Raw genomic sequence first — 13,945 nt, 5'->3', positions numbered from 1 at the left:
ATTAAAAACGCTTCCTGTTTCTGAATGAAGATGAATGCTACGCGGCCAGACGAGCCGTTTCAGATAGCCCCAAGTGTGTTGAAGTGTTTGATGGGAGAATAAAAAACCTTCCTCCTGTCTAATCAGTCTCAACACGCCCCCCCCCCCCCCCATTATTTGCTCTACTGACGTAAGGACTGGAGACGCCTGCAGACAGTCTCAAGAGATAAAAACAGAACTGAGCACAAGAGGCAGAGCATGAAGAAAACAGAAGCATCAAAGCGGATTTATTCCGGTAATAACGTGACCAGGGAAAAGGTCCGTGTTCCTGAGGAAACACGTTCCACCCAGAACCGCTCCGGTGTCAGGGCTGGCCTGCACATTCAGGGACGGAGAAGGAGGTGGGAACAGGTCCAGAGGTTATGGAAACACCAAGGTATGATGTGCTTAGAAATGGTTGGGGTGAGAGGGAGCAGACCGGCCAGGGGAAGGCAAAATCTTTTGGCTCAGGCAGCAGACTGGGCTTCAGGAAAGACAGCAGGCACTGGAGCGGAGGGACAAGTCAAACTCGCTTAAAACTGAGAAACCTAAAAGGCAAGATGTTAAACTCTAAGGCTGGCCGTAGCCAGTGTTACCACCGGGTGAACGGCGATCGGCAGAGACTGGCGGAACAGCCGGGGTTTTTAAGACAGGAGTGTTTGTGGATCGCTTCAGGTGAGTAGGAGGCACCAGGAGTCCTGGACCAAGGGTATACCCCCCGTCAACCCAGACAGACAGAAGACAAAACAAAACACAAGAAGGGAGAAGGGAGAAAGGCAAACACGAACACGACACACTAGGACTAGAAACACCCAAGTGACGGACACTGGGAGAAAACGCACAATGGTGGGCAAAGAGACAGAAACGGTGGACTAACGTAGTGTTCCAACGTGGGAGAAAACCAAAACAAAAAGGTCGGAAAAGAGAGTTCAAGTGTTGGAAAACCCAGCGCCCAAAACGCTGGAGGAAATGCACAAGAAACAATAATCAAACAACCACAATGAACCCCCAAAAACGGAAAAATAATAGCGAGTGTCTAGTTTGACTAACTATTAATGCTGTGAAACAGAGTTTAGGTAAACACCAAAAAAACTTTTGAGTCAAATGTTCTATTTTTAAACCAAAATATTTTTGAAAAAGAAAAAAAATCTGAAAATCTTTCAACTTTTTAACCAAAAAAATGAACCGAACATTCTAAAATGATTCCCAGTTGTCACCTCTTCCAAGGGTTTGTTTTCCTTCATTTCCGATGATTTGTATTATTTTATTAGAACCCTCTTCACTTCGTTCGGACCTTTTCATGCCCAGCTGATATATAGCAGAACAAGGGGGAGATGTTCTTTCCTTTCTACATCTGGTCCGTTTTCTGCCGATTGTGGGGGCGCTGTGGAGCTGTGTCTCTCTCGGTCTCTCTGTCTCTATCTCTATCTCTCTCTGTTCTTGCTCTCTCGTCTATCATTCTCTGCCTCTCCCCTCTCTCTTCCCTCTATCTCTCCCTTCTTCTCTCGAACCAAGAGGTTAAATTAAACATAAAACACGAGAAGAGAGGAAGAGGCGGAAAGAGAGATGATATTCATGAAAGTCTACATGCTTTCTCTCTTGCAGAAATGTGACGTAATAAGCACGGTGGGTGGAGAGTTCATGGTCATTTCAGTTTTTGTGTTGGATCCCGATACTGTATATCTTTGGATTCTGACCTGATCCTGGTTTGGTTCCTGTTTGGTGGCTTCTGCAGACATCCCGGGGGCTTGGACGCCAAAGGAACTGCTTGCAGTCTAGTTTATGTACTCATATGGAACTCTATATGTTAATAGGATATCTGCTTAGTGAGAGCTGTGTCAAAGCGTACAAAGCTTTAAAAAAACACAAAAAAATAAAATGAAGGCAATACGGTTGAAAAAAAAAGTTCAAAAAAGGCACTTTCCTAAAAAACTGGGTTAAAATAAGTTTTAAAAAGCTTAAAACAAACAGATCCTCACCTGTCGAGGGGTACTGTACCAGATCACGCCATGGACGAGCTCACAATAAAACCACGTCAGTTCTAGGCTTGGCAAGATTTTCAATAGCCAAATAGATAGGAAAAGATGAGTGTGAGTGTGTTAGATGAAAACACACACACACTACACAACACACACAACACACACACACACCAACAAAACACACACAACACAACCACACCACACCACACAATACAATCCACACAAACACACACACACACACACCACCACAAAAACAGACAGAAACACACACACAGATAACACACACACACACACACAGACACACAAAACACAAAACACAAACAACACAAAGTACAGATACACACACACAACACACAGGGAACCACACAGACAGAAAGACACACACAGAGAACACCACAAAAACAGGGACAAACACAGGAGACACAACACACACTTTCCCAATGACTGACAGAGAGGACAGCACACACACACACACAACCAAGCGGAGAGCTGTGCTGCGGAGACAAAACAGGGTGTCGTTTCCGCACCACGTACAGGTCCCCCACTGTTATCCTAAACAGGGTTACTGTTGTCGCACCACGTGACGGTCCCCTCTTTTAACCCTAACAGGGTCGTGTTTCAGCACACCAGACAGGTCCCCCAATTACCCTAACAGAGTCGTGTTCCGCACACCAGACAGGTCCCCTCTGTTAACCTAACAGGGTTCTGTTTCAGCAACAGGACAGGTCCCCTCCGTTTACCTAAAAAGGGTTCGTTTCAGCACCACAGAAGGTCCACCCCATTATCCACTAACAGAGGTCTGTTCAGCACCACAGAAGGTCCCCCATTAACCGTAACAGGGTTTCTGTTTAACGCAACACGGAAAGGTCCTCCCCTTGTTTTAGTAACAGTTGGTGTAAGCCCGTTTCAGCACCACGGACAAGCTCATCTACACAACTGTCTCTGTGTGTGTTCACATGGTCCGCGTGGTTGTCTCTTTTTCATCGTGACCGGCTACAGGTTTAACCATCGTCTCATGTTGCTACAACGCTACTTTTCTTAACAAAGCAGAACACTATACCTTCAAATGTAAATGTGTGTACTTACACGTACGGATCCACGCGTGAGGGTGGAGTTCAAAACAGGCAGCACCTCGATGCAATCAGCGGAGGCAGCGGGGGGGGGCGGTAATGTAGAAGGATCCCAGGCAGCATGCAGGCAGAGGGATGGAACATGCCCAGGTAACAACTCAAATAACAAACAAAGCAACAGGGCAAACGCAGGGGAAATAGAAATACACACTTTGTTTTGCGTTTTTTATTTCATACTATACTGATAATTGTACTTGGTTACATGCTAAGTATATTTTTAATAGATGGTTGTTCAACATACCTTTTTACTTGAATATCTTTCGTAAAGAACCTTATCTCTTTACTATTACTTTTTCTTCTACTTATGTTTGACTTTTTTACATACTATACTATATTTTTTCGGAAAAGTGCACCGTCAACATTAAATTTTACTTAGGTTTTTTAAAAATTCATGTGCGTCCCCGCAGCGGCCTGTTGTCCACCAGTGAACCGACATGTGCTCATGTTGTAATATCTTCAGGGAAGTCCAACTCCAATCAGCTTCCTGTAGCAACAATCAGTGTTGTAATCTCAAATTGCAAGGGCAATCCCGTCACTACCTGTTTAAAGCATCGGTTCCTCCTGGTATTTCAGTGGTTGTAGTTGCCTTTGCATTGCAGATTACGTGGTGTGGATGATGTAAATCTTCTGGTTCTATCCATTCACTTTCTAATGTTCTTGTTATTCCTCTCATGACTCTCACCTTAATTACAGTCATGTGTTGGGGGTCTGATGGTTCTCTACCCCTATGTATTTCAAAATTCATATAGCGATGGGAGTTTAATTGCTTGATTATTAATTGCTAAGACTTTGTACGTTATTGAGCTGTAAAATAAACCTGTTTGCATATCTGCGGATTGAAATTGAAAGTATCTCAGTGTAAAATCCTTCAGGGAGACCTCGGTCTTCATCAGTGCTCCAACTACCTCCAATCAGCGCTGGGTAAACCAATCAGTGGACATACTCAATGGCAAGGGCAATCACAGTCACCACCAGTTTTAAATATCGTTTCTCCCTGGGTATTAGTAGTACACAAGGAGTATGTAGAGACGGTGCTGGCAAAGAGTTTAACCCCCCCCCCCCCACCCTTCCACTCCTGCTGGACTCCAGTACTAGGATTTTTTATGCTTTTCCTGACAGAGAACAGGAAATTGCCCCCACCCCCATGAGAGAGAGACTTCATGGCTTTCAAACGAGGAAAGTGGCAGTTGATCAAGGCCACACCCCAGCTCACCTTGCCCCCCCCTCTCTCCTCAAAACTACAGCCTCAGAAATGGCCCATACTGAGGAAACCTTATTGATAGAGAGAGACAGAGGACTTCAGATCCAGTATTAGGGGACCACTAAGGTCTATATAAAGGAGACTTCAGATACCAGTATAGGGGACCACTAAGGTCTATATAAAGAGACTTCAGATACAGTATAGGGACACTAAGGTCTATATTAAGAGACTCAGATACAGTATTAGGGGACCACTAAGGTCTATATAAAGAGACTTCAAGATACAGTTTAGGGGACCACTAAGGTCTATATAAAAGAGACTTCAGATACAGTATTAGGGGACCACTAAGGTCTATATAAAGGACTTCAGATAAAGTATTAGGCCACATAAGGTCTATATAAAGAGACTTCAGTACAGTATTAGGGGACCACTAAGGTCTATATAAAGAGACTCAGATATCAGTATTAGGGGGACCTAAGGTCTATATAAAAAGAGACTTCAGATCCAGTATTGGGACCACTAAGGTCTATATAAAAGAGACTTCAGATACAGTTTAGGGACCACTAAGGTCTAATAAAGAGACTTCCAGATACGTATTAGGGACACTAAGGTCTATATAAAGAGAGACTTCAGATACAGTATAGGGAGAACTAAGTCTATATAAAGAGACTTCAGATACAGTATTAGGGACACTAAGGTCTATATAAGAGACTTCAGATACAGTATTAGGCTCATTTACACCCCTGTGTTGTAAATGACGCCTGTGGTCCCCGATAAGGAGGCTGTGCAGAATGGTGCCTCCTCGTCCCGTGTCGGGGACAGATGTGATGTAACAGAAGAGGTGAGATGTCAGGAGTGTGACAGACAGAGAGAGCGAGAGAGAGAGAGAGAGAGACTGAGAGAGAGAGAGAGTGAGGGAGAGAGAGACAGAGAGAGAGAGGGGGGATTAATGCAGCGGTCCGAGCCACTGAGGGCCTTCTGTATTATGACCTTGGCAAACTGACTGCCAGTCAGCTCAGACCTCCCAGGGTTTCTGCTTCTTTAGCCGAGGCCGTCGCCGGTCTGTCACGCCAGAAATCCCTTCCGCGGCCCACGGAGACGCCACATGGCGGTAGCAGCAGGACTGAAAATGTTCTATGGGTTTCACTTCCCTTCTTTCCATTAAAGTTGTGTTGTTGCTGCTGACCAAGACTAGATTATTCCAAGTTTCTGACAACATTATGGATGGATCCCTGCAGAGATAGACCTTTTAGTTAAAGACTAAGGATCTCTTTTAGGTTAACATGCACAGCCCTGAAATCACCATCACCAAACCCACCAGACTCCAATGTAAATAATCACTACTTTTAGCGTGTATATAGCCGCAGCATATCTCCACCAGACTCATGTAAAATAATCACTACTTTAGCAGTATAGAGCAGCATATCTCCACAGACCATGTAAAATAATCACTACTTTAGCGTGTATAGAGCAGCATATCTCCACCAGACTCATGTAAATAATCACTACTTTTTTAGGGTATAGAGCAGCATATCTCCACCAGACTCCATGTAAATAACAGTACTTGTTAGCGTGTAGAGAGCACATATCTCCACCAGACTCCATGTAAATAATCACTATTTAGTGTGTATAGAGCAGCATATCTCCACCAGACTCCATGTAAATAATCACTACTTTTAGCATGTATAGAGCAGCATATCTCCACCAGACTCCATGTAAATAATCACTATTTAGCGTGTATAGAGCAGCATATCTCCACAGACTCCATGTAATAATCACTATTTAGGGTGTATAGAGCAGCTATATCTCACCATGTAAAGGGTGAATTAAGAGTTTATTCCAACCAGACCAGAGTGGTGATTTTTGGACAGTGGAAAGATGAAACCAAGATGGCTGCTGGATGTTTTTATTTATTTTCTGTCCACTTTGAATGAAAGTGTGTTTTGTGACGATAAAAGTAATGATATTTTCATGGAGTTTGGTGGGTTTGGCAACAGCCACCGTGCAGATGTTTTTATGTTTTAATAAAAATGTTTTTCTGTGAGTGTCAAGGAGAAGCTGCCCCCCACTGAAGAAAGCAGAAAAGAGATTAGACTCCCAACTCAATCAACCTCGGCTGAATTCTCTCTCTGGAATTAGGAAAAATCTGTCGAGGACAATTGGAGGTCGCAACGCACCGCAAGCACACGCACAACACACACCACGCACACCACACACACACACACCCACACCCCCACACACACCAACACACACACACACACACACACACACAGATTCTCTCATTGTGTAGCTGGCGGTTTTGGAGGGCCTGTAAGAAACAGAATGAATAAACTCACATCAGATAGGGCCTAAGTACTCGACCACCGGCATCAGTAAGGATGTGTAAGCCGAGGCTCGGAGCGCTGAAGCAACATATAGTTTTTAAACAGCAAATATGACAGAAGTGCGGTATTTTCGACTTGATAACCTTTTAATACGCAGTTCCATGGCCTTTCGACCCCGCTTCTCTTAGTATGTTAAAAGCAGCGGGGCCATTTGTCAGGGTAACGACAGCTTTGAAGTTGTGAGAAAGAATAGCAAAAATCTGTCCTTTCATGCCGAGCCAAAAGTGTGCTTATTAAACAATTAGCATAGTTATTTTGGCAGTAACCACCCAGAGAGAGAGAGAGACGAGCGGAGAGAGAGAGAGAGAGAGAGGAAGGGGAGAGAGAGAGAGAGGAAGGGGAGAGAGAGAGAGAGAGAGAGAAAAAATGCAGATCCTGTAAAATGCAGATAACATTCATAAAGGAAGTATATCTGTATTAATTTATCTTCTGAATGTTTCCTGTAACTATTATGTCGGAAAATGCATATAATGTCGCACAGAAGAATGGTTCCAGTGCTTTAAAGCAGCTATTGAACTATTTTTCAAGATATGAGATAATATCCTCTTTCCAGGAATCACCTTTTCCTGGAGGTGGGGTGTCCCATGAACCTGAGGGCTGAGTGGTTGGAGCGGGCACAGCCCCTGGGAGAACGTGGTACCCACTCTCCATCCCCGGGCCCAACTCTGTGGGATGAACCGTGGGGTCGGGTGCCCAGGCAATAAAACAGATCCAGGGCACAAGTGGCTAAAATGGATTTCCTCAGGACGGGTTAGGGTTTTTCTTAGATTAGGGTGAGGATCTGAGTCATCCACCACTCAGAGTAGAGCCGCGCTCCTTTGCGTCAAAGGAGCAGTGAGGAGGTTCAGCATCTGGTAAGGGATGCCCCCCTGGGCACTCCCTAGGGAGAGGGTTCAGCATGTGAGGATGCCATGGGCACCTCCCAGGGAGTAGGTTCAGCAATCAGGTTACGCTCCTGGGACACTTCCCAGGAGGAGGTTCGCAATCTGGTGCAGATGTCCCTTGGGCACCTCCCTAGGGAGGGGGTTAGCATCTGGCGCAGATGTCCCTTGGGCACTCCCTAGGGAGGGGGGTTAAGCATTGGTAAGGATGTCCCTTGGGACTCCCTGGGGGGGGTTCAGCATCTGGTAAGGATGCCCCCTAGGCACCTCTAGGAGAAGGTCCAGCACCACGAGGGAGGAGTTTCAGCACGGGTGCAGATGTCCCTTGGCCTCCTCCTAGGGAGGGGGTTCGGCATCTGGTGAGGATGCCCTGTGGCATCGCCCTAGGGAGAAGGTCCTGCACCTCCATAGGGAGGAGGTTTCAGCATCTGGTGCAGATGTCCTTGAGCACCTCCCTTGGAAGGGGTTCAGCATCTGGATGAGGATGCCCCCTAGGCACTCCCGTGGAAGGGGGTTCCAGCATCTGGTGAGGATGCTCCTGGGCACCTCCCTAGGGAGAAGATCAGGTTTAGCACTCTGGTGAGGATTCCCTGGAACCTCCCTAGGGAGAAGGTCAGCATCTGATGAGGATGCGTTTCTGTGACGTTTTTGTCCTTGTGTTGCTTAAAACACCCACACGATTTCAGTTGACCTCCCAGCATCCATTCAATTATACCCACCAAATCGTGTGTTGTTCCTTTAGAGTCTGCGTTCAGCCTGTCAACATGATCTCATTTCCATCTGAAGACGTTTCTAAAAGCCGGCGGGTTTTTTTTTTTTATTCCACTTGCTCAGATGATCGATTGCATCTTTATCTATCAGTTTCCCCCAATTCATCATCAACTGTATTTCTTATTGTCACTCAGCCGCTGGGTTTATCCTTCAAAATAAACTCACGTTGTTTGTGTTGTGCAGCTAATACACCTTTCGCCACCGCGTATCAGGAGAACTATAAATCCTTTTGGCGTTTTTCTTTTCCATCATAACCCATTGAGTCAGATGGACAGAGGAACCCTCATCAATGATCCGACAGAAGCTGGGGATGAAGATTCAGTGTGGTTCCCTGGCTAGATGGAAGACGTAGGTGAGCGTATTTCGGCCAATTAGATGTTTGAAAGCTTTTTTTATTATTATTGTTCTCATTGTGAGCTTTTTGTGTCTCTTTGTGGTAGTTTTGCATCTCTTTTTCTCATTTTTGTACCGTTATTATCTCCATATCTGTGCTAAGTACAGTATCACTCAGAAAGCTTAAAGACCCTGGCCCCTACCATCAATCACATGTTGCGTACAGCGTGCTCATGGCTGTTTAGCCTCCTACACAGTCTGGACATCTTAAAACTATTCCCACTCACTTATGGAGATAATAGTCAGTTTATAGGTTATGTTTATACGTAATAGTCCTAGTTCATATTTAATCATGATCTATGCATGCTCACTTCTGCACACAGTCACCACAGTACCTTCCACTCATCATGGTCATGCATTTCTGGGAGTGTTTTATTTTTATTCTTTATGGGTGATGTATGTGTGTATATGTGTGTTGTGTGTTATGGTTGTCTTGCTACTGGATGCTAAAATTTGGGATGAAATAAGTATGATCCATCGTTATCCATCTGCTTCTACTATTATCTATCTATCTCTCTATCTATCTATCTATCTATCATTCTATCTATCTATTCATCTATCTATCTATCTAATTATCATCTATATCTATCTATGACCAACTTAAAGCTAAAGAGTCAAACTCGGATCATTAGATTTGAGGAAAGCTTTTAGTCATATTCATTCATCTTATCTGCTGTCCTGACCTTGCAATAGCATGGAACCCCTCAATATTGATGTATGAAATAATACAGTTCAACACGACAATTACTCAGCTAGTGAAAATATAAATGAGTTGCTGGAGTTTAACTCTTAATGATTCACCGGCCCACACAAACAAGCCATCATTCAGAGACGGCAGCAGACTGCTTGATGCGGCTAAGTAAGATGATGGCATGATTAATAAATAGAGGATAAGGAATCCTTGGTACCAACCATGTCAGCTAGCTTGTTGGGAAGGATTCTAAATAACCAACTACGCCCTCCCCCCTTACAAACCCTCTATGATATGATACGCGGGGGCTTGATCCCCCTCTAACACAACCCACAGGGGTGTTCATATATTAGGCAGGAAATACAACAAGAAAGTTATGCTAACGTCTCGCGAGGGAAGAACTGGCATGGCCATTTTCAACGGGGTCCCCTGACCTCTGAACTCCAGCATATCTAATGCAACATTGGTTCCTGGGTACCCAGCGTCCTCTCCTACAGACATGCCCCCTTTAGACCATCCCATGTAGTTGTCGGGAAGGGCGTTACATACGCTCCAAAGTTAGGCTATTTTTGGCGAGAGAAACAACTGCATGTTCAGTTCCAAAGGGTCCTATCTCCGGCCGTCAGTGTGTTCTGTGTGTGTGTGTGTGTGTGTGAATGGGAGTAAGCTGTTCATATAGGTGGAGACAAGCGAAAACCCCAGAGGTCATGACGTAGCTGTTTGGATCTCTGCTGCGCTAAAGGATGTTTGCAGAAGGCGGGAATTTACAGTCATCAAAACTGGCCCGTGCAACCCACCCCCCACCCCCACCCCCCCCCCCCCCCCCCCCCTCCCCACCCCCCCCTCCAAATCTCAGATGATTTCCTCCCATAAACAAAGACGCCGCTGGACAACTTGAGGCAGGGAAAGCACACAATTGTTGCAGAAAGGTTCACCAGAATGCAGGGAATGGAAATGTTTTTAATGGTGAACCCAAAGAACCCCCCCCGACATTCCTGTCTAAATCAAAGAACATTACATTTATACTGTTATTTTATGGAAAAGCAGCGACTCCGTGTCCTCTCCAATTATCTGACTCAAGTTCAGCCTGAACGCAGCATGTTGAACTCTCTGTGCTTTAAATGATTGTTCTGAGGCACGCTATTTCAAAAATACTTTTTAAATAGCCCAGGCTGTTGGTTCAGAGAAAGAAATGTTCTATCAAACACACTAATCTGCTTGAGAAGGGCGTGAAGGCAGCGGAAACGACTGTTGATTAAATTAAATGCAAATGAGAAACAAGATTTTACACTGATCTTCATGTAAGACCGAGACAGTGGGATGGTTTGCTCAGTGTTAGTCTTCGCACAGCGCAGTTCGTGGTCCTGACTGCGTGCCTGCAGAGAAAGTGAAAATAAAGTCTCAGAGGGGACTAAAATGAGGGAAGCCACCGGCAGCCCTGTCCTTTTCCACATCATTATTTACTGTCCCCAACATTTGGGAGCATTACACGGTGGTGTGCGCCCACGGAGCGTCAATATGCATCATCAGCCGCAGGAATGCCATATATGGATGTTAACTTTAAAATTGTTATTGTGGAGGACAGCAGAGTGAGGGAGGAGTTCAGCCGTCACTCCTTTACGCACTCCACATTAAGGAGGACATCTTCGCCAATTTGACAAGCTACAAACAGCGAAAACGCAACACTTTAGTGTCTTTATACCAAGCTTCTAGGTATGAAAAATAGCAAAAAACGTTAAAAAAAAATCGTAATGAAGCCTTTTCGTGGTTGAATGTGTCTTCTCTCCTAACTGTGTGGACTAATTGTCTGTTCCATACCCTTCACTCCCCGGTGTCTGCTCAGACGGCCGTCTGGCGGCTGGCTCTTAATCTGTAGGATGCGAAACATTAACTCGGCCTCCCCCCAGGCCGTTCTGATCCGCTCACCCCTGTAGGAAACACAAGTAACATACAACTAATACTCCCCTCAGCCCCAGGCCGTCTTGGTAATAATGTGTTTGCTTTCCATATTTATGGGGACCAAACGCCCTTAAAAAAATAAAGTGGAATAGTATTTTAATGGCGGCATCAAGCTTAATCTGAAAAATAGACACATACATAAATGTCTGGCTCCACCCCCAATGTTTACAAACATCTGGCTCCGCCCTATGTTTGCATCATGGCCTCGCCCGTGGCTTCAGTAATTTTATCCCCCCTCCCACCCGTCCTGTTTCTGATCAAGTTCTCTCTTGGTCGAAGGTCAGTTTGCCTCTGAACTAATCGGTGCTTGGCAACATCCGGACAATGCCGCTATTAAACGGGGTGCCCAAAGATTCAAATGTCGAAATGTTTATTATCTCTGCCGTGGACAATAACTCAGATAATCCTAAAAACTGAGTATGTCCTTTGACGCAACAGAAATCGTTTTGGCCCATATTCTGCACTCCACTTTAATGAACCAGCTCACAGAGCACAGTTAAATTGGATCTGCTACGTGTGCTAGAATGATTAATTCCAATTAAAAAGTCTCTGTGACGTAAGGACACTTTCCTAAAGGGCTTCTTAATCAACTACTGTTAATTCCAGAGCACAAAATTGATATTTGAAAGCCACATTTGACAAACAATATGAAAAATAGAAGGAAGCACAGAGGCATGAAACATCTCAGAAAATGCTTTATAGAACAAAAACGTGCAGGTGAATAACAGGCGGCAAAATGTGAAAAAGGGACAAATAGCTGGCTAATGTTTAAATAGTTAACAAAGGATTACAAATGCTTCAAATAATTTCAAATACGGATGAATCATTGTTGTGTCTTGTGTTCCTGTTTTAGAGTCTATAACATAGGTAGAAAACTGTTGGTGTTCCTGTTTCTAGAAGTCATAAACATAGGTAGAAAACTGTCTGGTGGTCCTGTTTCTAGAAGTCTATAACATAGGTAGAAACTGTCTGGTGTCCTGTTTCTAGAAGTCCTATAACATAGGTAAAACTGTCTGGTGGTCCTGTTTCTAGAGTCCATAACATAGGTAGAAACGTTCTGGTGGTCCTGTTTCTAGAAGTCCTATACATAGGTGAAACTGTAGGGTGGTCTGTTTCAGAAGTCTATAACATAGGGAGAAACTGTCTGGTGGTCCTGTTTCTAAGAGTCCTATAACATAGGTATAACGTCTGGTGGTCTGTTTCTAGAAGTCCTATAAATAGGTAGAAACTGTCTGGTGGTCCTGTTTCTAGAAGTCGTAGGCGCGTGATCTGCCAGTGTCCATTCAGAGAGACTGGGGATAAATGACAGAGCGTTATGTTAAACCCCTTAAAGATTCGGGTTATGGACAAAACATTCTGGGCAAGCCACCCAGAAGAAAACAAGTCTTGTTCAACAAAAATAAATTTTGGGATTTAGAAAGGCATGCATATCCATTCGCGTTGCAGAGTATCAATCTCGCCACATGGCACCAGCAGCGGGGATATTGATTCACTTTATTTTTCATCTCAGAAAGGTTCCTGTGTGTGTCACTGCTGCCTCAACGCTGTCACGTCGTGTCCAATAAAGACAAAAAACCATGAATAATTCTATAGATTTTTCCCTCCCTTGTTCAAATGTGGCTGATTTGGAGCTGTGGTTGATTACGTTCCCCCCCCCCCACACCCCCCCTGTCTGAAGACAAACAGCTGCAGCAGCAACATGACTCATCCAACATGTCTTTTTAAAACCTGAAAATATCTGGTCATGTTTTCTTTGCTTTTATGACGTTTTTGTCACTTTTTACCATCCTGTGTTGTATAAATTGTTCCAACTGTCTTCATCATTCTGAAAAAAAATAGTATGGCTATATCATATAGATCCATATAGATTTGACCTTACTGGTTATTGTCTGGTGATTGGGAGTGTGGCTGATAACATTCCCCCCCCTCCCATCTGAGGAGTCTGAAGACAAACGCTGTCCCCGTCATCTGAGCGCGGCATGACAGTCCTCACACAAAATATCTTTTAAAACATGAAAATATCTTTTTAAAACAAGAAACGTGTGGGCATGGCTGAGTATGTGTGTAAAATATCTCCATATCTTGTAAAACATGAACTATCTTATTAAAACATGAACATATCTTGCTTTTTTGACATTTGTGTCACTATTTTAATCCTGTATCTAAGTTGTTCTCCAACTGTCTATTCATTCTAAAAAAAAATACCCCAGAATAATTCTATAGATTCTTCCTGTCTTGTTGTTCTGGCTCTGGCTTATAACATTTCCCGCCTTGTACCCAACAACCGGGCCGAGCACCGCCGACACAGCTGCTGGTTGCTCGCTGTTCCAGTCACCCGTCAGCGGCGACAAGAGCGCCGGTAAAGTCGTTAACACAAACATTGAGACGCTGCCCACACGGAAAACAACACAAGCCGTCACCCCACACCCCACCCCCCACGGGCTCCAGTTCATTCAGGCCAATAAAAAGAGTCATTTTTCTGAGTCGGGCCTCTGTTTATCTCATATGGCTCAGATTGCATTACCTTGCTGTTTTAAA

The 13,945-nt window shown here is 44.4% G+C and overlaps 1 long non-coding RNA gene across 1 annotated transcript in view; it reads right to left on the bottom strand.

Annotated features, from left to right (window-relative positions):
- The window catches only part of LOC116674078 (uncharacterized), a 74,664-nt gene extending 63,071 nt beyond the window's left edge, over positions 1 to 11,593 (bottom strand). The window contains exons 1-2 of the long non-coding RNA XR_004327952.1: positions 11,577 to 11,593; positions 9,069 to 9,070 (exon numbers count right to left, since the gene is read on the bottom strand). This is a non-coding gene — a long non-coding RNA (uncharacterized LOC116674078). The remainder of the gene's footprint in view (positions 1 to 9,068; positions 9,071 to 11,576) is intronic.
- Positions 11,594 to 13,945: the final 2,352 nt, after the last annotated feature.

This window comes from Etheostoma spectabile, chromosome 24 (assembly GCF_008692095.1).
Source record: "Etheostoma spectabile isolate EspeVRDwgs_2016 chromosome 24, UIUC_Espe_1.0, whole genome shotgun sequence".
NCBI lineage: Eukaryota > Metazoa > Chordata > Actinopteri > Perciformes > Percidae > Etheostoma > Etheostoma spectabile.
Note: the sequence above shows the minus strand (reverse complement) of the source record. Positions and strands in the feature narration are given on the sequence as shown.